The sequence below is a fragment of the Mesocricetus auratus genome, unplaced genomic scaffold (assembly GCF_017639785.1).
Source record: "Mesocricetus auratus isolate SY011 unplaced genomic scaffold, BCM_Maur_2.0 Super-Scaffold_100003, whole genome shotgun sequence".
NCBI lineage: Eukaryota > Metazoa > Chordata > Mammalia > Rodentia > Cricetidae > Mesocricetus > Mesocricetus auratus.
In genome coordinates, this window is record NW_024429188.1 from 11373530 (window position 1) to 11400624 (window position 27095).

The 27095-nt window shown below is 38.9% G+C and overlaps 1 protein-coding gene across 4 annotated transcripts in view; it reads right to left on the minus strand.

The window, feature by feature from the left end:
- Mid1 (midline 1) overlaps nt 1–27095 on the minus strand; it is a 342361-nt gene that overhangs the window by 157301 nt on the left and 157965 nt on the right. Inside the window, exon 1 of one of the 4 annotated variants that reach the window (XM_040744029.1) lies at nt 17221–17360. The exons of the other annotated variants lie outside the window; for them this stretch is intronic. The gene's annotated coding sequence lies outside the window, so the exon portion shown is untranslated. Of the gene's footprint in view, nt 1–17220; nt 17361–27095 lie in introns of those variants that run through there. 4 annotated transcript variants of the gene reach the window in all.

Genomic DNA, 27095 nt, shown 5'->3' on the forward strand with positions numbered 1-27095 from the left:
TCTGAGATTTTGGCAGCAGGGCATAGCACCTGGGAGTCCATAGCTCTGTCTCAGCTCCCCACTGAGAAATGTCAGAGTCTGCCTAACCACACCAGCTGCCCTAAATCCACTTATTCATTCTTCAGAGCCATTTACTATGGCCTAGGCCCAAGTTTGCTTACCCTTTTGAAATGGTGATGCCACACCACCAAGTTACCAAAAACAAATAAAAAATTCATAATGATTTAAATATGTTTGTAACTTTGTGTTTCAACACATTCATAGTTATCCTTGGTCATATGCAACGTTAAGGTCATGGGTTGGGTTTGACACAGCAGGTACATCAAGACTTCTAAACTTTGAAACCACTGGCATATGCAGACAAATAATTACCCCACCATGGAGCTGGCCAGTGCATTGTCAAATATTTAGTAATGTCTTGACCTCTACCCACTAGAAGCCAGTATCTGATCGATAACATCAATAATGTCCCTTAGGGCACAAAACCAGTGTTTGGTATAAATCAATTCTCAGGTTAAGTGTTGGGGACTCAAGGGGAAGACTGTTAAACATGCGAATTGTCAGGGCCCAGGGCCCAGAGACTCTCATTAGGTAGGTGTGCCAAGAACATTGGGGATCCACATGTTTCCCACTCCCAATGGGCTCTGATTCACTTTAAGAAAGCCGGTATAGGGAGTGCCAACTCTTACAGCCACTTTGGAAATCAATACGGAGATTCCTCAGGAAAATGGGAATCAGTCTACCACAAGACCCAGCAATTCTATTCTTAAGCATATACCCAAAAGATGCCCATTCATACAACAAGGGCATCCTGTAGGAGGAAAACAATGCCGCCATTAACCATGTGACTTACTAGAGGTGCATACAGATGAGGTAATAAAAAAGCAGTTTACCACACCGCTAACCACACCCACTTTAGGCATGACTAAAGAGATATACAGACGGATGTAAAGACGTATATGTACGTAGGCGGTGAACTACGTCACTAGCCAGGCCCACTTTGGGGCATGGCTAGGGGGCGTTACGGGGGGAAGTTATAAAAGATTGAACAACAGAAGTCTTGGTCTCTTTTTCCGACTTTCGGCTTCCAGTTTGGCGGCGGAAAATTACTGGGCTCATCTGGGTTACTTGTTTGGTATCTTGTGAGTAATTTCTACAATAAATACTTAGTTTTACTTTCAGTAAGTGTGCCGTTTATCGTTACAGAGTCATTTGGAGCATCAGCGTCCTGTTCCACTATATTCATAGCAGCATTATTTGTAATAGCCAGAACCTGGAAGCAACCTAGACGCCCCTCAATTGAAGAGTGGATAGAGAAAATATGGTACATTTACACAATGGAGTACTATTCAGCAGGGAAAATAACAATGGAATCTTGAAATTCGCAGGTAAATGAAAGAAACTAGAAGAAACCATCTTGAGTGAGGTAACCCAGTCACAAAAAGAAAAACATGGTATGTACTCACTCATATATGGATTTTAGACATGGATCAGGGGAGTTCCAGCCTACAACCCCACTGCCAGAGAGTCTGGGAAAAAGAACCTTCCTCCAGTGACTGATGGAAGCAGAGGCAGAAACCCACAGCTAAACACTGAGCTGAACTCCAGTGACAGAGAAGGAGGACTGATGAGCAAAGGGGTCAAGACTAAGCTAGTTTAACCACAGAAACAGCTGACCTGAACAAGGGGGAGCTCTTGGACCCCAGACTGATCGCTGGGAGGTCAGCATTGGACTGATCCAGACCCCCTGAATGTGGGTTTCAGTGAGGAGGCCTAGGCAATCTATGGGGCCTTGAGTAGTAGATCAGTATTTATCCCTGGCATACAAAGGGACTTTGGGTGCCCATCTCACAATGAGGGATGCTCTCTCAGCCTGAACCCTTGGGGTAGGGCCTAGACCCTGCCCTGAATGAAAAGACATACTCTGGAGATCTCCCATGGAGGGCCTCACCCCCTACCTGGAAAGTGGAGTGGGGATTGGGTGGGGGGCTGGAGGAGACTGGGGGGCAGGGGAGGAGGGGAGGGAGAGGGAGCTGGGATTGACATGTGAAGCAACCTTGTTTCTAAATTAAATTTTAAAAAATCTTTTCATCAAAAAAAAGAAAGAACAAGAAAAGAAAGCCAGTATCTACCATGACCCTAGGTATATCTGAGTCCAGGATATAACAAGGCACACAGGGCTGCTACTGCTACTACACACCACTGGAGTTAGACCCCTGCCATACAACACAACTACTACTTTCAGAGGAGCTTCACTAATTGTGTGTTGGTATGGCTTTAAAGGTAAGTGCAAGCTAGGATTTGCTCTCTCAAGGACTGTACCCTTTCGAAGGTTCATTCAGTTTTCTCCTTTTTTGACCCACTATCCCACCACTCTATAATCACAAATGTTAATATTATCTTGTTGTTTCCCCTAAATGCCCAAAGAGAATAATCTCTTGCCTCCTTCTATGTTCTTACCTCAGTTTAGGTACATCCAGTTTTTTGCAGGTAGATGTTTAATAATCAGCTCTCAAAAGGCAATAATAAGTAAGTAATTAAATACCAAGGTTTATAGTACTCTATCACAGTTTCTATGATATAATGACTCTGTACTCCTTTCCCACAGTAAGGGAACAAATGAACTTGGAGTTAAAGAGAACTACCCCCAACTCAGAAGGTAACACATACCAGCTAAGCAAAACATGGACAATCTCTGCTCTTTCACTTTCTTGCCATCCTGTCATCATAGAATCTCTCACTCCCACTATAACAGAAATGTCTCAAGGACAGGAATGATGTCTAATTCATCTTTATAACCTCAGCTACTTCCACCACACTGCCATGAATGGATATTCATTGAACAAAAGGGAAATTTTATGTATAACTTGGCTAAAAAAACAAAAATCAGGGATACCAGTCATTTTCGCATTAAGAAAGGGAAACGAATCTTTTAAGAAATATACACAAATACCATAATTTAATATACAGTCTGTACTTCTGGCTATAATCACAACTCCCTCTCCTATCTTTTATATTTCTTATAGATTTATTTTATGTTATGTGTATGTATGTGTATATGATGCCTACAGAGGCTAGAAGATGACATCAGATACCAGGAACTGGATGGTTTTAAGGCCCCATATAGGTACTGCAAACCAAACCCAGGTCACAAGTGCTCTTTACTACTGAGCCATATAACCAGCCCTGCCATGTTCCATCTTAACACTCCCATATGTGAGTTACATTTTAGATCAGAGAAAGAGAGATGAGCGTCATATAGAGTCCCAACTGTATTGATGTATTCCTGAGACAATGCATTTCATCCCTTTACATCTATATACCTTCACATCATCTCAGCTATGGAGTAAGGATCACTTGGAAGAATACACATGATAATGTCTGGTAGGTATATATAAAGGTGATTCCTCAAGTAAGAGCATCAGTTATTGCTGGAGCTTACTCATCATGTATTAGGAAAAATATGTTAACAGTTGTGTCAATACCAAACACCCTGTATGTGTACCAAGTAGGACCTAAGCACTTTGACCAGCATTCAACAAGTGCGCATCATTTTATGTCTATCCAAATACTAGAAAGTTACCCTCACCTTTGACAGGCAGGATGACTGAGGCAGAGTAAGTAAAGCAAGACTCCATCTTTATAAATGGCTGTACCAAGAGTACTAAGTACCAGAGTAGAACTCAGTTTGGTGACTGCTCTGGTTTGAACATCTGTGTTGTCCTCAAATTGAAATGCTGCAATTCTAACATCCAAGATGATACAATAGTGAGACTTTGAGGAGGTGATCATATCAGCAGGGTTCTATCCTCAGAGACGGAATGTGTATCTTTACAGGAAGCCTGAGAAAGTTTGTCTGCATTTTCTGCCAAATAAAGACAAAGCAACAGGGACCCTCTATGAGGCAGAGAGCTGACCTTCACGAGACATTGAGCCGATTAGCACCTTAGCCTCATTCTTCCCAGCCTTTACCACCGCGTATAACTAACTTGCACTGTTTATAAAGGACCCAGTCAGGTATTTTGATGCTATCCTGAACAGTGTTATAACCAATGGTTCTAAAAACCCCTATAGGAAAGTGAACAGGGGAAATAAAGTTATCCTCTTCACTCAGAAATAAATATAACCTTCAAATTTTCAAATGGGTCAATAGCCTTATGGGGTTGTCCACTGAGTGAGAATTTTGTCTGCCTATTGGAAACAGTAAAGGGAGTGAGTAGGAAATCTGAGTTACCTAAGAAAAGTGGGTTCTATTCCCAAGTCTGTGGTTAATAGTGTTTGCAAGTGTTAGTTGAAGGAACATTTAATCTTCATAGTTTTCTCAAAAGGGCAATCCCCATGATAATTCCTGTTTTTTATGTGGGTTTGGTTATAGCCATACCTCTGAAGCACTTCTCCCATAGATTCCAGAGTGGACAGGCCACACTTGAACACAGGCAGACACTGGTACACATCGCTGAAGGACAACCTGTGTCACTCTCTGTACCCTATCTGATTTAAGTCAACAGGATGAATGTTTGCATGAGTGAAAAATGGTTGAATATCAGCCACTTTATATTGGACATCTTTATATTGAAGAAATCTGAATCAAGAACTGAAACAAGGGCAAGTATGGAGAGAGAATTTAAAACACTATGCCTTAAGAAGAGACCTTCATGCAAGACAGAACTAACTACTCACTTGTCCGGATTTGAAATAAAATAAGATTGATGTTTTATCACTTGGAAATTAACCATTAAAATAGAGCACCTTATTTCCATTCATATGTTTTAACATTTGTTTAGAGAGAGAGGGAGAGAGAGAGAGAGAGAGAGAGAGAGAGAGAGAGAGAGAGAGAGAGAGAGAGAGAGAGAGAAAGAGAGAGGGAGAGAGTGGCCTGGCTGCTGAGATTACAGATGCATGCCACAATCCCAGGCTTTAAGTTTAACTCTGGCTTACTAGTTAGTAAGTCTATGCATTTAAGAAGTAGAAATCTCTTGATAGTTTCGTGCTAATTGATCAAATACGACTGATCCTTATTCTCTGTCTTTTAGAAATTTGGCAAACAATGTATGCTTGGATTTGGGGAGGGATTTTATTTACTTTGTTTTGATCTGTGTCTTGAGACAGGAATTTGCTGGGCTGTGTAACCTGCCCTCAAAATCTGGTATCAAAGGATCTTATTTCCCTAGTCTCCGGCTCTGTGGCTATAGGTGCCCTCCATAGTAACCACCTACAAAGACTTTTACCCACCTAGTCTCACAGCATTTCTGTTCACTACCAATTGAACCCCCTTTTCTACTTAAGTACAGTCTTCCTCCATTCCCCAAGAGTAATTCTGCTATTTCTTAGTAATCTACTTTTTTACTATGATCTCATAAGAAAATTTTAAGTGGAAAATTATTTAAAAAGTTATCTTACTTTTATTAAATTTCCTTCCTAAATTCTGAGCTCACTCAGGACTATGTCAATCATAACTCTCCAGAAAAAGAGAATCATAGATAGATAGATATAGATATTATGTAGAGAATTGTTTCATTACTGACTGCAGATACTCACCCATAGGTCAGTTGGCATATGCTAATCCTGTAGCACATTGAGGAAGGATTTTTGTTCTTCAGGAAAACCTCACCTTTGCCTTTAAGGCTTTCAACTGATTGGATAGGGCTCACACATGTTATGAAGGATAATCTTTTTCACTTAAAGTCAACTGGCTAGAGATGTAAATATCTACAAAATAGCTACCAGTCAAGCTAAGATCAACTAAGTACATGGATAGCCAAAGTGACAAAGACAAACTGTCACAAGTCTAGTACTCGAATATTTATATGTCCCTTGTAACAGGAAGCACAGAGAGTGTATGGTCAACTATCTAATAAATATCCATAATGGTTACAAGTAACAAATTACATCTCTATTATTAGAACATGTTCTTCTTTATACATAATGAAAATTTTTCTAGTGGGTTTATTATACTCTTTTCCACTGCAAGGTAAGCAACATAAAAATTTCAGACTAAGTGATTTCTGACACCAAGGCACACTATCAATCAAATGTCAGGATAGAATGTAATTATTTTCACACCAACACCCAAAAAATTTTCAACTCACATACTATCTTTGGAAAGTCACTCAAAAATATGTTTTAACAAAATGAGGGAATTAAGCCAGAAAATATGGAGTCATTGAAACTGAGCAAACAGAATATTCACCATAAAGAGAAGTCTACGACGATAGATTCATCATCTAAAAAAAATGTCAAAATCAGGAGCTGGAGAGATGGCTCAGTAGAAAAGAACACTGGTTGCTCTTTCAGAGAACCGAGGTTCAATTTCCAGCACCCATGTGACAACCCTCAGCTGTTTGTAACTCCTTTTCCAGGGATTCTAACACCCTCACACAGACATGCAAGCAGGCAAAACACCAAATGCACACAATATAAAAAAATAAATTATTTTTTAAAAAGAGATGTCCCAATCAAATTATATCAGGAAGAGATAGAGAGGACTCTGTAAAGAAAACAATGACACTGACAGATTACCTTTGAGGGCAAACAAATACTCATAAATATAAGTAAAATCTGAGGCTACTAATAACTCCAAGAAAACAAGAGAATAAAAAAGCATAGTCATAGAAATATCTTTAGTTTGACAGTGAACTCTGATACATAGTAGCAGAGACTATGTTGTATTCAATCCAGTATCCATCTTCCCATTGTGGGCTTGTTGTTTTTCTGAGATCTTTCAAGGTCTTGCTGGTCCAGGCTCGCCTTGAACTTGCAATCTTCCTGTCTCTCAGCATCTTAAGTGTTAAGATCACAGTCATGAACAACAAACCTATTTTTCTCTGGTTTCTTCATTTCTCTGTTTTACTTTCTCTTGCTCTGCCTGTATGTGTGTGTGCTCATGCGTGCATGCATAGGTGGAAGCCAGAGAACAACTATGCTGTCCTTTCTGAGACACACCATCCACCTCTTTACATTTTTTGAGACACGGCTTCTGACTGCCCTGGAGCATACCAAGTGGGCTAAACTGGCAGTACAGTAAGCCCCGGGGATCCACCTTTTCCTCCTTTTGCTCCTCTTCCTGTTCTTCCTTCCTACCTTCTTCCCACTTTCCATTTCCCATTCTCCCTTCCCTTCTTTAGTCCTTCCTTTTTGGTTCTAGAGCCTGAACACAGGCAAGGAAAACTTCCTTTTAGATCATATATAGACTATAAAAATGATGACTAAAATTCAGAAGTCAATACATAGCAGTAAAGGTATATTTTGTGAAATGTGGAAGGACATAGCAAATGAAATATTTCCCAGTTGAAAATTATTTCCTAGGGTGGAATGGGATGGGGCAGGGATTCTGTTTTTCATTATGAGACCCGAATACATTTGCACATAACCATGCATTACTGTGCTAAAAATTAAAATCAGTTGATAAAAGGACACTGGATGGTTATTAAATCAGTTTATTGTCCTTAAATTCACTTTCTTTAAACAGGCAGCATTTCACAATTATCTTGCCCTACTCTCAATCCCCAGTATAATGCTACCACCTCATATGTAGATGAGTTGATTGACATTTCCTGTTTCTCCTACCACAGTTTTAATTTACTCAAGATTTATGATTGATTCATTGTGTACAGTAAGAGATCCTTACATTAGCTCTAAACTGTTTTAGACATTTCATTCTTTCTGCTTGCTAGGAGTGAAGATTCTAACTATACCTTAGTAATTAGTTAGACTATTCAAACCTCCCTTTCATCTTATGCCTAATTGGCATCATTTTCTATTTAAATCCTGTATTTTTGTTGTAGGTTTAACTATGGTTAGGAATAACTGTTTAATCTTGTTCATATTATAGCCATTTTACTTCTTATCCTTATTCTTTCTCACTTTCCTTATATCTGAAGAGGAATATCCCCTCAAACTTTTAATATGTTGTGGTGGTTTGAATAAGAATGGATCCCATAGGCTAATATATGTAAATGCTTTGGGAGTAGCACTATTTGAAAGCATTAGGAGTTGTGACTCTGTTAGACTAGGTTTAGAGTAGGGGTGGCCTTGTTGGAGGAAGTACGCCTCTAAGGGTGGGCTATGGGGTTTTAAAAGCCCAAGCCAGACCCAGTATCTCCCTCTTCCTGATGCCTATGAATCTGGATGCAGAACTCTCAGCTACTTTTCTAACACAATTTCTGCCTGCTTACCAGCATGCTCCCCACATAGATGACAATGGAGTTAAACCTCTGAAAATGTGAGCAAGCCCCATTTATATGCTTTTCTTTATAAGTTTCCATGGTCATGACTTCTTTTCAGAGAAACAGAACAGTGACTAAGACATGTTTAATGCCCAAAGGTTTTTTTTTTGTTCTTAATATTAGTGATTTTAAATTTCACTTTTAGATAGGCATGATGGTGCATACCTTTAATCACAGTACTTGGAAAGCAGAGTCAGGAGAATCTCTGTGAGTTTGAGACCAGTTTGGCTTACAGAGTGAGTTCTGGGCCAACCAGAGTTACATAGACCGTGTCTTAAAAAATTTAACATTTGTGCATCAGATCTCTTCTTGTGTCTATGTTAGAAACAAGCAAATCAGGAGGTGTTATTTATAATCATGTGGACATAAGAAGGCGAACATGAATTTTATTGAAAAGAAGCTTTGAACAGGATTTGTACTCCTGGCTTATGAAACCTCAGTGCTTATATTTATACTGTTACTTCCCAAATACACAGAAAGACTGTTGGGATGGCATTTTTGTGAACAATTGGCAAATATTCTTGCCAACTTCATTCTAAGTTCCTATGCTTAGATTTAAAATGAAGGTAAAGATACAGAATGTTTATGAGCAAAGATTTAAACATCTCTTTCCTATGTTAGACACATCAGTTTCTTTGTTATTCTTATTTAATAGCTAAGGAAATAATATTTGCCCTCATTTATTTATAATTGGATGTCTTTTCCTCTGCTGGGAATCACTCGTGCAAATTCACACATACTGAAACAGGCTTTCCTGTATTGTACCTCTGTGCAAGATAAATAGACCAAGTTGTTTCATGGGAAGAAGTTCAATACATACTACAGAAGTCCAAATGTCTGAAAAACTGAATCAAATGAAGCTTCACTTTATTCTCTTTTAAATTATTAATTTACAAAAATAACTGCTTTTTACTTCTGATATGATTGCATAGTGATGGTATTTGATTTTTTTTGTCTTTTGCAGCAGGGCCTCTGAGTGTATTCCTGGGTGTCCTGGAACTCAGTCCATAAACCAGGCTGGCCTTGAACTCAAAGAGATCTGCCTGCCTCTGCCTCCTGAGTGCTGGGATTAAAGGTGTGCACGACCACCCAGCTTGAAATTATTTTAATGAGAATAATTAAAGTAACTTCAAATATGGTACAAAATAACTCTATTCATATGTATACCATTACCTAAGGTGAGTCAAAATCCCTTCTGATATTTTTGCCTAAACTATATTTATGGGAGGGGAATAATTTTGTTAGGTTCACCTTTAGAAACCAACCAACTGGCACACAAATGAATTCATCCTCAATGTGGAGATCAACACCAGAGAGAAGTGCTACTTAGTAAATAAAAACCTCAGGAGATATTTATTATTAATTCAAATGAAAGCATGGAATGAGAAGGATCTGTTATCTGTCGTGGACCAATTATGCACTAGGCCCCCACAAAGATGCAACAGGTGCACAGCTGCTCCTTGGGAAACTGGAGTCTAGATCCTGTGGTCTTTCTAACAGTGCTAGTGAAGATGCCTTTCTTTTTCACAACAAGGAACCAAATTGCAGAGCACCCATGACTGGTCCCCAATCCCTTATTTTCTGTGCCTTGTATTAGGGCAATATGATTCAGCACATAGATTCTGCCATAGTTGTGGAATCGCCAACCTCAATCTACCTGCAAGAGTCTTTCACACTGCATCAAGATAAGTCAGGAGTTTGCCATTTTACTTTGAACAAATAGAAGCACCTTCAGTAATTATTATGTATTTTAAGTGCCTCACCACATTTAAACTAAGACCATCTAGTCCTTGTGAGGTGAGAAAGAAATAACTCATGTGCCTTTTGAAAGGGAAGTATTTCTGGGAAAGATGTCCTTTTTGTGCTCGTCAAGACAGGATGTGAGTGTTAGGGGCTATTTTTTGAGAGTTGTGAATGAGGTTTTCTTTCACCATTCAGAATTTATAAATGGCTTTCCCAATAGAATACAGCTTTGTGATTCATGTGCACAATTAAGAACATAGATTTGGAGCTTTGTCCTTACTCATCATTACTTGGTTCACGGGTGGTTTTAACCATTGATTTCATTAGCAGCATATAAAGACTTGCAGATCTGTATGAAGCAATTTACACTGTTCCCAGGACATCCATAGGTCTCTACCATAGAAACAAATGACTCCTATCAGAAAACCTGGCAGGGAATCGGTTGCTCAGTCCTGTAACCTCAGCACTTGGGAAGGTGAGGCAGAAAAATAGCCATGATTTCCAGGCCAGCCTGAAATAGAGTGAGACACTATCTCAAAAGTAACAAAGAGAACATAGAAGAAGAGAAAGAAGAAAAAAGGAGGAAGGGGGAACAGAAGGAGATGGGGAGAAGCAGGAGGAAATCAGGAGTCTTAGGTTTGTGATCTCAACAAACCTGATACTCTGTCAGTATCAGAATTGAGATACGTTTTTGCTCAAACAAAAAACAAAAAACAAAACCTTTCCACCGATAGGAATTTCTTTGTTGAAGTTTACTGTGTAATTTGTTGTAGTATCATTTTGTCAAAAGTGTAAATGTCCGTCTCTTGGTAAAATTCCTTTGCTTGCTTGCCTAACTGGTGGTATACTGATTGACAAGTTTGTTGTCTTGCTTGTGATTAGTCCATAAATGACCCATGATGCTTTCTATGTCCAAGAGAATCATGAGTTCTGTTTCAGCAAGGGCTACATGGGGTGACCCCATCAAAATGGGGAGGGCAACAAGATCTGGGGAAACTCTCCTGTCTTAAGCTCATACTACCAAAACACAACAATAACACCTTTCTTTATGCAAGAATAGACAATCCTTCATTCTGTAAATATTATTGAGCATCTTCTACATGCATTTTGTTCTATGTACTAGTGATGTGAAAAGATACCAATCAACTACAAACCGCTCTCGTGAATAGAAGGAGATAGAAACATAAATCATCAAATAGATTAAAATTTGTCTCATAATGATAGGGATAATTTAAGTGATATAGCAAGTACTAGTGTGATGGGTAAATGTTTTAAGGGAACATTTCAACCGAGCCCTAAGGAACCGAGGAAGCAAGACTTTCAGCTCTGTCACAGGGTGAGAGGGAGGGACAGAGTTTGCCAAGCCCATGGCAAACAGAACAATTTAACAATTTAAAGAATGTGTACTATCTGGAAGAGAGTGAATAAAGGTGGTATGCAAAGAAGCCAAGTTCTCAAGAATGTGTGTGTGTGTGTGTGTATGTGTTCCATACACTGGGTATGGAGGCATATGTGTATAATTTCAGAACTTGGAAAATTTGGAGGTTAAGGCAGGAGGATCAAGAATTTGAGAATTTGAGAAAGATCCTGTTACAATAAAAAAGTAAAAAGACTAAAGTGCTACATTTAAGAACATACTGGTAATAAAGAGGTGGAAATATCTACTAGAAATGAACACAGCTGCAAGTTTCCTAAAAGTCCCTTCTCTAAAACCATGCTCTTAATTATATTTAAGTCCAAGTAATATCACCCATAGTTAATGAATATGGTTTCATCTCTAGATGAGTATCCTTTTGGATCCTATGCCTTTAACAAAGGTGTTGCTATGGTAACATCTTTTCTAGCTGAGAGGTGATCGTTTAAAGTCTGTGCAATTTAGTAAAGTATACCTGGTCTCAGGGTTATATTAATTTAACCACCTGTCTTTAAAAGTAACAATTTTATCTTAATACAATTGCTTTGCTCATTTGACACATGGTATTCACAAGCAGTTAGAAATGGTACGGGAGCTCCTTAAGGAAAAGCAATACAATTCTTACATACCTAATTGTGGTTTAATCAGTGCACATTCCCTTTGCCTGGAAATCGTCTGTTCTTGGCATGTTTAATAATGAGTCATACAATGCATTTGGTATGCGATAGGGCCACCTCCCAGGGTCCAGGGCCATGCTGTGATTTTCTGTGCCTAAGTCCCCTGTCTTTGTTCAGACAGGTCGCTAATGCATCCCACAAAGCTGACCTAATGCTACTTCAGTGGGTCTATTTTTCTTCTGTGGCTCAGCGTGCATGTGATATTTAGGAAGTCGACTGTCAGGCATGCAAATTGAGAGAAAAATATGCCATGTTAAATCATGATGGTTTAATAAGTTATTACTCATGGGCAAATGGTTTCTGGTATTCTTTCTCCCATAGGGACAAGTCGAAAAGCATAACCTGCTACAGGGAAGAGATCCAGCACTTTCACTGGAATCCCACTTCTGTCAAAGTACTTAGTGAAACATGTTACAAGGACACAGTACGGCTATATTATTTTTTATTTCAGGATATAAGCCACCGGGTATTCCCTTCGTCATGTCTATTGTTGATCTTGGCTATTATGACTACATAATTTTGCAGTCTTAAGACACAAATATCAATTTCAAAACTTGTAGTGGCAATTCCTGTCTGTAGACATGATGATATCAAAATCTTTTAATGTTTCATGTTCTCTCAAGAATTTCTTTACAAAAATAAATAATTTTTTACTACAAATAGAAAATTTTCATCCTGGTTGAATTGAATAGTCTATAGTAGACATACATTTCAGTTATGTCTTATTCAAATTGATGTAGAATTTTGCAAAAAATGCAGTGATAAGATTCCCCAAGTCATCTGTACAGTTTGTTGCAAGAAGAGAAGGAGGAGACGAAAGAAAAAAGAAAGAGCAAAGAAAGACAAAATAAGTATTTATTAGTGTAGAATCTTCAATGGTTTCCAAACTGTATGCCCTTTCTCTTTTTGAACTTGGAAACAGGGTTTCATGTAGCTCAGACTAGCCAGAGACTCACTATCTAGACCAAAATGACGTTGAACTCCTGATTCTCTCACGTCTACTTCTCCAGGGCTGGGATCACAGGCATGAGCTGCAGGGCTGGAGATCGTGCTAAACTATAGTGATATATTATCTGTGATTTATTAAAGCTTGCCTGAAGATTCAGAAGAGAAAAACTCAATTAATTGAATTGAGCCACATCTCCAGCCCTGGACTTTATTTCTTGATGCAGTGATTTACTTTCCTAACTAGGGCATCTTGTAAGTAGTAGCATGTGTACCAAAAAAGGTGGTTTTAGATGGTGTTTTAGTCAGTGTTCTATTGCTGTAAAAAGATGCCACGATCACAGCAACTTTAATTGGGACTTGCTTACAAGGTTAGTCCATTATCTTCTTGGTGGAGAGCATAGTGGCACACAGGCAGATATGGTGCTGGAGAAGCAGCTAAGAGTTCTAACAGACAGCAGGAAGAGCAAGTCACTGGACCTGGCTTTAACTTTAGAAAATTAAAAAGCCCTCTTCCAGTGACACACTTCCCCCAACAGGGCTACACCTCTTCCAAATAGTGCCACTCCCTGGTGACCAAGCATTCAAATCTATGAGCCTATGGGGGCCATTCTCATTCAACTCACCATAGATACCTGGTCCTTACCAGGTCTGTGCCCGAGAAGACAGAAAGTGTTCTCCTACATAGAAACTGGATTACTTTTTAAAGGAATAATTTCAATTGATTTTTAGTTGCTCAAGATGCAGAAATATCATTTCCAATTGCTTTTTACTTAACTACAATTACTCTTTCCACTAATTTGGGGCTTGGTTTGTTAGATAAAGAGAAGGACTTAAAAAACAAAAAGCAAAGATTCAAAAATATAACACAGAGAATGGAATAAAAGCAACAATAAAATTCTGGTAAATATGGAAGAATATAAGTAATGTAGAAGGACTGTGGAATGTTTTTGGTTTCTTTTTCTCTTTCTTCTTTTCATTTTTAAAATAAAACCTTCAGAAACGTTTTTGAAAATGCATTAACATGGAGAATAAAATAATGAAAATTAGCCAGTGCCAGTAGGAAATTACACCACTCTTTCTACTCCAACTACTTCTCGTTTAATTAAAAGAAATAGAACAAGATTAAGAATTTGGAAATAGAGAGGGAAGCAAAACAGTGATCTATCGGATTTTTTTTCTTTCAGCAGTTCCTCCTTAGCTATAATTAATCATCCACTCTAAACAGCAGACCACCAGGGAACTGTATCGAGCAAGGAAAAGTCAAAGCAACAGAAAGGAAATCTGTCTGTACAAACTTCACCAGTGGAATTTGGACCAGAAGTGAAAAGCTCATAACAGTGTCAGAGCAGCCCCTGGTGGTTAAATGTCAAAAGCTCAAGAAGTCACAGGCCTGTTTCCTGGTGATCTTTTGACCTCAGTCCTCCAAGGCCAGATTTTGCCAAAATGAAAGTAACTACTCAGAAGACTTCAAGGAAGGAACCCAGAATTGATTTGGTTGTAATGAAAATGAATTCATCAATCTCAAGACCAATCACAGATGGAATGGGGATTGTACTCTGACAAATTGGCCCATTCTTGCATTTCCCTAACACCTTCTCATTGGTGAAATGTGCTAAATATATAATTCTTTCTAATACTCCAAGTATTTCAAATAGATGGTCAACTAGTTGTGACTGACACCTGGAATATTCATTTTTAATCCCTGAGAACTTTTAAACAATCTAAATATTTTAAACCCTTAGAAGGCTGTTTCAGAGGTCTGTCCATTAGCAGGATTTGGGTGCATTTTTCGTTGTTGTTACAACTCTCACAGCTGGAGAACATCTGTTTAGGACAGAGCAGCACAAACTCCAACTAATAGTATTTCCATTGAGACATTTTGTCTAAGATGTTCAAAATGTGATCATCTCGTCTGTGTTGACTGCCATGTTCTAAAGAGTGCTGCAATCTTCCACCCTTTTTTTGATGACATTTTACAGGTTAGAATGCTTAGTTTAAAACCAGATATTCTACATCTTTAGAGAAGCCTCGAGGATTTCAGACCGAGTGACGATTTAAGTTTGTGAATACATAAGCACATGCTTTAAAACTGACTTCAATAGAGCTCATCTGCATTTAGTTTTAGTAATAAACTGGCAGATCTCAGGGCTGCCAGACGTGATGGAATTCTGATAGGGCCACATCAACTGGATCAAAGAATCCTGCTAATCTCTGTATGTTCAGCATTGAGTTAGTGCTCATTCATATAGAAATAAATATTCTAGTGCAGAGAAATATCAGTCTTTGGGTGACCTGGGCTTCTGTTTAATCTCTGAGAAAGAGACAACAGTTACTTTAAAGTACAAAGAGACAAGAAAAATGTAGTGGTGTTGTGGCTGAATATTGACAAATACACCATGGTCATGGGACCTGTTCACATGGGAGAACAAGGGCATCTGAGACCTTTTGGTACTCATTCCGTTGCTTTCAACAAATCACAGACATGTTCTCAAAGCAAAATTTCCCTTTTTTAAAACAAAAATTGGAAAGAATATGGGCAATTAAAATTCAGGGAGGAGGAAAAGATAGAGAGGGTTCTCTTATAGAAAAAGTTTGTTTGAGGACTGGAGAGAAGGCTCAGAGTTTAAGGGAACTGACTGTTCAGTTATTGAGTTCAATTCCCAGCAACCACATGGTGACTCACAACCATCTGTAATGAGATTTGGTGCCCTCTTCTGGCCTTCAGCATACATGCTGGTAGAACACTGTATACGTAATAAATAAAAAACCTTTTTTAAAAAGATAAACCTCAGCCTGGACTCTTGGGGGGAGGGCCTAGGCCCTACCCTGAATGAAATGACAGACTATGGACACTCCCCATGGAGGGCCTCACCCTCCCTCGGGAAAGGAATGGGGGTTGGGGGAGGGGGCTGGTGGGAGGGCATGGGAGGAGGGAAGGGAGAAGGAGAGGGAGCTGGGATTGACATGTGAAGCAACCTTGTTTCTAATTTAAAATTTTTTTAAAAAGACCAAAAAAGCTATGAAAACTGAAAGTGTGTCCTTGGTGACTTTGGAAATGGATGAGGTCCATGATTAAAAAAAAAGATTCAAAAAAAAGAAAAAGGCTGTTTTGCACTGGGCACCTATCTATGCATATTACTACTAACTCATCAAAATGGTTCTGTTTGGGGCTGCTGAGTTCTGTACTCCCAGCTCTTGGGAGACTAAGGCAGGAAATTTGTTGTGAGTTTAAGGTCAGTCTGGCCTAAAAAGTGAGGCCCTGTGTCAACTCCCTCCTGAATAAATAGTGCCCTTTAAGTGCACTGAGAAAGGAATGTTGACAAAATGAACCAGTTCCTAAGAAATATTTCAGAAATGCAATACTTAAATTTCAAGAAATCATCCTTTCTCCTTTTACTTTACCAGTTCCCTATTTTCCACTATATGAGAAAATCAGGGGCAATGGAAGCATCACTAGCAACATTAAAAACCCTATATGGAGTAGCCCTCAGTGTGGCCACAAAGGCCCATTGAATTTGATTCGCTCTTTAGCACTCCTCCATTACTACCTCAAAAATTGTTACGGTAAGAAAGGCTCTAAGTTCCCATGATGACAACTACACAGCCCAGCTTCCAAGCACAACACCAAACTGCACTGTTTCAAATTGAGAAAGTGAAAGAAGCCCAGATTACAAGAGGAAAAAGCATGCATCAAAAGCCCGATCTCATTTAAGCCTCTCTTGGCTTCTTGTTAATTTCGACAAGTTGCAGTCATTCCTCTCATTGTCAACTTTGTTTTATAATGAATTTGCTCCCTGTTATTACTATTATGCAATCCAGACACATCTCAAGTTCTGTCCAAACTCTGTAGGTACAATGGCATGGCACCTTGCTTTTGTGATTTGGTACCACAGCAAGGGTAAATATAACCGTGTGCTGAGACAGTACAATGGCCTGAATTTCCAAAGAAACAAGGAATCAATCAGAAGGGCGGCTTCCATTCATTCTGTCACCAAAAACCTTTGTGCTCTGGGATAACCCACTTAACTCCTCAGCAAGGCAGTGATTGAACTTTAGTAAACCATTAGACCCTGGTAACGGAGATTTATTGAGCACCAAATCGAAAGCTACCTAGGGGAGCAAATCACAAATGTCTTCTGCTAACCACTGCCATGGTGACCATTTTCTGCATGGGTTTCAACAATTTCCCTTTGGTTCAACTTGGATGTCTTACCTCTGGATACACAAGGTCTTCTCCATTTCTATATAGTGGCTTTTCTGGTAGAGAATTGGAATCCCATCCTCAGACACTCCTGGATTCACAACCCCAAAACATAGGGGGTTGATTCTCACAGAGTCATTACTGTCAAATATCAGGACCTTGTTATCTCTCGGAACAGGGAAATTTAGAGACCCATTTTTCTAAGTTCCCCAGAACACTCTCTGAGGTGAACCTTTTCTATGGGGGAGGGGGTGCAACTTGATAATGCTCTTCACCTGGTTTTCCAGTTGTATCTGATGTAATACTCAAGGCCTCATCATGGGGTTGCTCCCTGAGACCACTCTGCCTGCATACTTCCTCTAAGATAGTTTTGCTTCAGGATCTGCAAGGGAGGGTATGTGCATGTCAGGCTAAGACAAACTTCTCTTCTGTATCAGACAGTCTTATCCTTTCCTGGTCCAAATTATGATGGGTCTACAATTGTGTGCTGGCAGAGTTCAAGTCTGCCCAGTGGTCCTTGTAATAAGAACAAGCTGGGAAGGGCTGAGTGCTCAGGATCACAGAAAATTACTTCCAGCTTTTTGACTGACTTCAAGAGGCCAGTGTGTATACGGGTCTGATATAGTCCCAGGGAATATTTAACTATATAGCACAACAGCCTAATGGAAATGGAAAGGAAACTTAACAGAGTAATTTAAGCAGAAATGCTTAAACAAATGCACAAACCCTCTCTTTTCCCATTCCTGGGTGTCAAGAAAAACTTTAGGGGAATGCTTTTTCAGCCCAATTTCTGCTCAAAAGTTTTAAAGGCAGGAGAAAATTTTCAGAAAAGTACATGTTTATGAGTTGCTAAAAACAAGAGAAGTATTTCATTCTTCCTTCTAGAAAAGGGGTGTGAGTGGGAAAGAGGGTTTTTTTTGTAAATTAAGTTTGGTAAATAAATTAAGGATTCTTAACAAATGGCAACATTTCCACATACCTTTAAATCAGTTGTTATCCAAGAAAACTCCCAGAACCAACTAACCTGGGCTCATAGGGGCTCACAGAGTCTATACCAACAACCAAGGATCCTGCGTGGGACTGACCTAACTCCTGTTCATATATATGTTATGGTTGTGTAGCTTGGTGTTCTTGGGGGACTCCTAACAGTGGGATCATGGGCTGTCTTTTACCTATTTTTTACCTATTTTTGGGACCCTTTACTTCCTACTAGATTGCCTCATCCAGTCTTAATATAAGGGGAGATGCCTACCTAGTCTTACTGCAACTTGATATGCCATGTTTTATTGCTATCCCTGGAAGCCCTGCCCTTTCTCAAGGGAAAGGAGGAGGAGTGGATGGGGAGAGAGGTTAGGAGGGGAGGTGAGTGGGGAGAGTGCATTCAGATGTAATATATGAGTAAAGAATAAAAAAGTGCTTCTCAACCTGTGGGTTGACACCCCATTTAACCTACATATCAGGTATTTACATTGTAGTTCATAACAGCACCAAATTACAGTTATGAAGCAGAAACTAAATAATTTTATGGTTGGGTCACCACAACATGAGGAAATGTATTAAAGGGTTGTAGCATTAGGAAGGTTGAGAACCACTGCTTTTTCATTCATTCATTCATTCTTTCATTCTATATCCCTGCTGCAGTCCCCCCCCCTCAGACCACTCTTTTTCCACCCACGGCCCCATCCACTTTTCCTCTATTTCTGTTCAGGAAAGGGCAGGTCTCCCATTGATATCTCCCCATGTATTAAGGCTGGGCAAGGCAATCTAGTAGGGGGAATAGGGTCCCAAAAGTCAGTCAGAGTGAATGACAGCCCCTGTTCCCACTGTTAGGATTCCCACAAGAAGATCAAGCTACACAGCTGCCACATATATGGGTAGTGCCTAGGTCAGTCCTACACAGGCTCCCTGGTTGTCAGTTCAGTCTCCGTGAGCCCCATGAGCCCAGGCTAGTTGATTCTGTGTGTGAGAACAACTGCTTTAAAATAACATATATAGTGAATCTTTGAAAGGGCTGTTTGGAAAGTACCATATAATTCATTTATTTATCCATAGAAGTTTTTGTTTGCTTATTGATTGAGACAAGATTTCATGTAGCCCAGTCTGACCTGAAACATTCTATAGAGCTGAGGATGACCTTGAAATGAACTGCCTGCATTCTGAGTGCCAGGTTTTCAGGACTGTGCCACCCTACCTGGCTCCACAGGCTATTGTACAGAGCAAGAATGTGTGCATGTCTAAAATTTCGTTTGAGAAATAGATGGCAGGTTCTCTTCTGTTTTTCTTTTCAGGAATTTGTTAGCCAATAAGCCACATAGGCACCTTGGGAGACAAGCTCCTATATTGAAACACCTTCCAAGTACGCTTTCATTTCTTGTATGTGGACAAAGTTGGACATGCCTAGAGGTGTTCGTGCCTGCCATCCTTACCATGAAAAATAAACATTTCCAAAACATCTCTTGTCTTCCACATAAATGTAGTGCCTTAATTTTGAGGTATGTATGCTCCAATATGTATGGGTCTTCTGCCATTCTTGAACTATGATTTCAAACTGAGCATGCTCAGGAGGCAGTCTTTAATTGCACAGGCTCAGAAATGTGCCTATGTACAAATGCCTTGCCTATATGAATATTTACAGTGCCCCTGAATAAAATCTGTTTTTCTTTTGTTCAGAAAGTACATAACTTTGGAAATAACTCTCATGTTCTCCTTACCTGTTGTAGGTGATAAATCTTTCTCCATTCATTTACTTCATAGCTTTGGCTTTACCTTCACTGCTAGGAAACCCATTGTATTTGGTTACTCAAATAATGCTTTAATAGGAAGATAGACTGGTAGGTCAATACTTGAGGTGGCTTCACTCACTATGTCCCTGACTTAGTACTACTGGATAAGATATACACATGGCCTAATGTTTGATGGTGAATTAACATTTCCATGACATTTCCCTACATCACCTACATCCTTAAGTCTAAAGGACAAGGCTTGAAAGTAGGTATATAGCAGGAATCCTCATTTAAATGTTAACAAATGCTGACCAACAGATTTGTGTCTTCTAGTTTCCCATATATAATATATTTTTACCATAATCACATCTAGAGTTTTGCATTTATATTTATTCATTTAGCATACCATTCTATAAATTCTAAAAATTATTTTATCATCTTTAGTTAGCATTGTGGTATTTCCTCAGCATTACTCCTACAAAATGAAATTTATGCGTGTATACACACGCATGCACACATACAGAGAGAGAGAGCGAGGGGGGGAGAAGAGAGAGAGAGAGAAACAGACAGACAGTCACGGACAGAGACAGAGATAGAGACAGAGATAGAGGCAGAGACAGAGATCATAATACAATACAGAAACCAAAATCCATGTGAGAAATATCTGTCATATCATATCATATTCAATAGTCAATTGACTACAATGCAATGACATGTAGGTACACACTGAACTGGCCCTCACCAAAAAAATCATCTTCAGTTCTACCTCTGCATTTATCTAGCTATATAACTCAATAAAAACCAATTAACTAGTTTGATACTCAGTTTACCCATCTGTAAAATGAAAGGTTTGAGGGAGATCATTTTTAAAGATTTTTTGAGCTTTATTATCCTTTGGTTCAAATTAATGCTCTTTACAGTATTGTATGGTGAAGTATGGGGCTTATCAAAGAAATTCATTAACTTTTTAATGTTATTGGTCAATGACTAATTTGGGAATCCTTGACTTTACCAGCAATTAGTTAAGGACTGTCATGGGAATCAATTTTTACCAATGAGATAAAAAGGGGAATCTGCTAGTATGTTTCTAGGAAGTTTTGATAGTTGATTAAAATTATAAGGTGGTAAGGGGTATGTATGTGCAACGGGTTGGGGGGATTCTACTTCTTGCTCTCATATGTAGTTAGTGAAGAGATGATATATGAAGCCATATAGCCATCTTCTAACCAATTGCTGTTGTAAGCTGATTTGCTGAAAATAGAGCAGAAAGTGGAAAAATACCAGTATTTATCAGTGACATCATTATACCAAGGCACTAGTCAATCCTGCAACTCATTGTATTTGAATATTTGTATGTGGGAGGGCTTTTTTTAAACAAGAAAAAAAAGTCTGTGTTTTCAAATCAACAGATTATAACACATAGTCATAAAAGCTAAACTATAGTACTTTGAAATATTTGCTTACCCATCCATAAGCCAAATTTAATATGATAAAAAGCAAGGTTGTTTTTTGGTTTTGTTTGTATTAACAGGATAAGGTGAGTGATGCAAGGAGAGAAATACCTTCAACATATCTGACTTTTTTTTCTTCATTGGCAAATTAGAACCCAAAGTATTTCTACCTCACTCAAATTATAAGTGCACAGCAAGGATACAGTAATTATTACTCATTAAACAACTACTATGTCAGACAAGGCCGTGTGTCCATTAAACCCTGTTGTGGTTTGTTTTCCTCCTAGGAACAGAAACAGACCATTATTTCTCAGATTCCCACGTAGTTAGGCTGACAACACATCACTGAGTTCTGGGTTGTGGGAAAAAGTAATGAAGTCGCCAAATGACCTGCTTCATATTACAATTCCAGGTGATCCCAGCACCCTCTTTTCTGGTGTCATATTACCAGTATATTTGTAGATCTGTGTCTAGTCATGAGATAGACGAAAACAAGTCTTCATATTGGTCACTAGATGGACATTCATAGTTCTGAAATGGCTGCCTAAATGAGACCTCAACAATGGCAATTTTAGTAGATAAATTAGTATGGAAGTGGGTGGGTTGGTGGGGACTTCACAAAGAACTACAGGCAATAAATGATTGCCAAGAGAGGGAGAATTGACTTCTCCCAAGGATGAACCCCATAATTTGTTATTCAATATAATGTGGTCACTATGCATACAAACAATGGAAATGAACTTTGCAGTTTTGTGTGTTTGTCTGTATGTGTGGCAATAGAAACAAAAAAGAGGTAATCAATTTGAAAGGGAGAGGGAGAACGCAGGAATGGTTGGGGGGAAGAGAGGGATGGGGAAAGTGATGTAATTATATTTTAATTTAAAACATATTAAAATAAATCAACTAAATATTTTAAAAGTTTTACTTAAATTTTAACTATGTTTTCAAGCATGGTTCCTGCTTTCCATTTCAATTGGGATATTTAAATTAATAATTAAGAAAGCTAGCTCAGAGGGGCTTGAGAAATGCTCAGCAGTTAAGAGTGCTGGTTGTTCTTACAGCAGACCCAGGATTGTTTCCCTTCACCCATCTACCTGGTGGCTTACAACCATCTGTAACTTCAGGTTCTCTTCCAGCCTTGACAGACACCAGGTACACATGCGGTGCACATACACAAACGCAGACAATACTCATACACATAAAATAATAATATTTTTAAAAATCAGTTTAATCTCTATATTAAAACACATGTATGAAAATGAATTTAAAATATCTGATGAACTTTGCAAGCTCTCCGAACAAATTCTTCTAGGGTGTGAAAACACCTTGTAGCTACCTAAATAGTACACGTAAGCAAGGATAATTTATTCTTAAATATCTAGCAAGAAGAATAGCTGACATCTGGAAAAATGATGTATCAAGACATCTATGTAGTGGTGTTTTATTTTTCTTTATATCCCTTCATTTCTTTCCTTGATACCATATTTCTTCCTGCAACTTTTAATACAGTCTCTGCATATCCATTCTGGTTGTCAAGGCTGTGTCTTAAAAGAAACTGTGTCGGTATGGGGAAATGCTGGAGGAAAATTCTACCTATAGTAGTTGGCTTAGATTGTAAGACATGAGCATGGATGCCCACTAATGTCAATATAGCTGTCAGTTTGTGAGTCATATTATATTTAGAGCAATGTCTTCCCTTAACAAACAAGCCCAATAAAAGAGTCACAATAGGTATCTACGTTTTAAAAAAAATCCATGAGAATAATTTCTATAAAGCAATCTAAAAGATGCAAAAGATTCTAGTACTTTTCAAAGAATTCTAGCTGCCATTATAATACTGTTTTTAGACATGAGTCTGGCAACATAATCAAGGCTAGCCATGTTCTTCCTCCCTCTTCTTTCAAACTGCTTGGATTACAGGTGTTCATCACTATGCTCTGCTCATGCCACTATAATTTTTAATATAAATCCTGCAATGCAAAATACTATTGACTTGACACAGAAAATTATATTTAAACACGAAAAAAGTCTATGTTTTTCAAATTAATTAGCACCATAAAAATTACATGTGTCCTTCCTTGAAGTTTAATTTTATAATTTACTTGAAATAGTGTTTGTGAATTGATTAATTATGGCATGACTTTGAAATAATTTTGAAAGTAGTAGCTTTTGAACACTTACTGGAAGTTTTGAAAGAAAAAGTTATCCCTAGAAGCAGTGTGTGTGTGTGTGTGCGCGCGCACGCGTGCATGCTCGTGAACACATGTCTGTGCATTGCGTGAAACAGTGAACCATATATTAGGGCCAGAGGACAACCTTGATGTCGGTCTCCACTTTCAACTTTGTTTGAGATAGGGATTCTTCTGTTTCTACCTCTCACCTCCCTGTGTGAGCACTGGAATCACAAATGCATGCTACCATGCCAAATTGTTGTTGTTGTTGTTTCTTGGGATTTGAGCTTAATATGTTACACTTGCGCAGCAAAAGCTTTATGGACTGAGCCATATTCCCAGCCTTATTTAAAAAGAAATAGACAGATATGATAGATTGTAGAGAAAAGAGAAACTGCACTGATTGAAACCACCATAATTTTACACTCATTGATATTATTTCCTATGGTGTGACTTCTAACCTGGATCCCCATTGGACTCTCCACCCAGACTTTTTGAAAGCTTTCATTTCATCTAACTTCTTTGCTCAAAGCTCTTCAGTGGTTCCCACTTCACAGAGTAAAAGCCAAAGTCCCTGTGATAATTCAAAGATCTATGATACTATCCCTATTGTGACTGTCTTCTCCCAAGTCCCCCTTGAATCACCCTGTTTTAGTTACTGTATAATCCTGCTGATCCCTCAACAAGCAATGCGGGAGCTCATTTTCATCACCTTCATACTTGATATTCTTCCTTCCTGGAGTTCTTGCCCCCAGGATCACATTTTGCACTCAGAGTTTCCCCAGGTCTCTGCTCAATTCTTGTATTTATAAGAAAAGGCCTTCCTGAAACCTGGCACTAGGGAAATTCCCAGAAATCCACAAGTAAGACCCCAACTAAGAATCTTAGCAATAGTGGAGAGGCTACCTTAAATGTCCTCCCCATATAATGAGATTGGTGACTACCTTAAATGCCATCCTAGAGTCTTTATCTAGGAGCTGATCGAAGCATATGCAGAGATTCACAGCTAAGCACTGATCGAAACTCCTAGAAACCAGTTGTAGAGAGGGAGGAGTAATGAGCAAGGGAGTCAAGACCATGCTGGGAAACCCACAGAAACAGCTGACCTGAGCTCACGGACTCCAGACTGACAGTTGGGGAACCAGCCCAAGACAGAACGTGGGTGTCAGTTGAGAGGACTTGGGCAGTCTATGGGGCTTCTGGCAGTGGAATCAGTATTTATCCCTAGTGCACGCACAGGCGTTTTAGAGCCCATTTCCTATGAAGGGATACTCTCTCAGCCTAGGCCCTGCCCCAAATGGTGTGACAGACTTTGATGATGCCCCATAGAAGACCTCACCCTCCCTGGGGCAGGATGGAGTGTAAATGTGAGTAAGATGGATATGGTGGGGGGAATGGGAGGACAGGAGAGAGAGGGAACTGGGACTGGTATGTAAAATAAGATTGTTTTTTGATGTGGGAAGTCCTGTGATCTTGTCAGTAAAGCACTGTTGGGCCAATAGGATCTAGATAGGTGGGACTAGGAGTCCAGGAGGACTCTGGGAAGGAGAAACACAGAGAGTCAAGATGTAACGCCATGGGGTAGGAAGCCCGGAACTATTCTCCGGTAAGAGAAATACTTAGATTAACAATTATGGGGTAATTACTTAAGTCAGAGCTAGCCAGTAAGAAACAAGCAAGGCCAACAGCTTCATAATTAATATAGCCTCCTGTGTGTTTATTTGGGACTGATGCGGCTCTAGAACCAGGCAGGCGGGAAGGCTGCTTTCAAGGAAAAAACTTCCCTTTACAGTTTTTAATTTAAATAAAAAATTAATTAAAAAGAAGAGGCCTTCTTAATTAATTATATGATAGGACAATTGCCTGTCTGGTGTCCTTCCTGTCTGGTGTCCTTCCTGAGGGCCTTATATCTATCTCTCTCCATCAACATTTAAGCTAAATAACAACAGGGATTGTTTAATTACCTTACATACCATCAGCTGTGTTGTTGGAATTCAATAAGGATTGGCAGGAAGTGTGTGGATGCTTTTCTGTCCTCATCTTTCTGCCTCACCCTGGCTCCACATACTTCCTCAGAACTTCCTACACTCGCCTTAGAGAAGTAACTCCCACAAACTCGAATTTGTATCACAAATACTTCACAGTTTCTTACTTTTCTTATTATTCTTCAACGTGTAAGTTCCTGAATAAAATGTAAGCTTAATTAAGACAAGTTTAGCACACAAGGTACCTTAGGTAACCAATTTGCATTTTCTATATCTTATATTTCATTCTGCCTCCTGACTTGTAAATCAACTCTTGTGCCATAACTAGTTTCCACCAAGATATCTTTGTCCAGACTAGTGCTTCTTAGAAAATGTTTTCTTTGCATCACTGTGTGTAAAGCCTATTCTATTCTCTTAAGCAAAAGGGTTAAAATGAAAACCTGAATTTTTAAAGAAATGGAAAACGATGTTTTACTAATGAAAAAAATTGAAGGGTTGAAACACTAAAAGGGAAATTTTCAAGAAAAAATCCTCGAAATTGGAAAACATAGGGAACTTGATTATTTTACTGATACAGGTTCTTAAATGTTGGTAAATTTTAGTGGCTTTTTGTGAACTGTTTTCCAAAAGAGAAGACAAAATATTTCCTAGCAATGCCTTTCAAGGTTTTGATTCACAGGAATGAAAAGGTCAATTTGTAAGAAATTTATACCATGGTCTGGAGGGATAGCTCAGCCGTTAAAGGCTAGGCTCACAACCAAAAATATAAGAAATTTATACCAGATAATTTGATCCTGCTAAGCATTTTACTTAAATAAGAAAAGAATCTATGTATTACTTCTATGTGGATACAGCACATGTTTATGAAAACTATGTTTAATATAGAGAACTAAAGAGAGCAAAAACATTACTCATGGCAAAGAAAGCTCTGGCAAGGATTTAATTTCAACTGGGTCAAACAAATCTTTAACTAGGGTATCTATATACAGACATTAATAAAGTTAGTTATAAATAGATGTCAATATGGCAGCAAGATAAATAATTTGGTCTTATTTTATATAATAAACTCATTCGTGCATTCTTTGACCTTGAGAATTTAAATACTACAGAAAACACTTGGTGGTAGGCCTTGACCAGGATCAAACCCAGGGTTTGTGCATGCTAGGCAAATAGTACTCGGTTACTTGAAATAGGATCTTACCATGTTAGCCAGGTTGGCTTTGAGTTGGTGATGCTCTTGCCTCCATTTTCCAAATGTTGACCTTAATACCATGCCTGGTGAGAAAATGCAGTTTTCCTCAAAAGAAATTTTCCTTATATAAGGACATGGGAGAAAAAAGATTTTGTTCTTTGCCTGCTTGCCCTAGGCTTGCTAGGACATTCATTGCTTCACTGGCATTGGAACCTACTTCTTCAGGATTCCATTCCGGATCCCAGCATAAACAGAAGACCAGCTGAGATGATCAGCTTTGTGGGACTGAGCAACTACTAGATTCTTGGACTTCTTGCTCACAACTTCCTATTGTTGGATTAGTTGGACTGCAGACTAGAAATCAT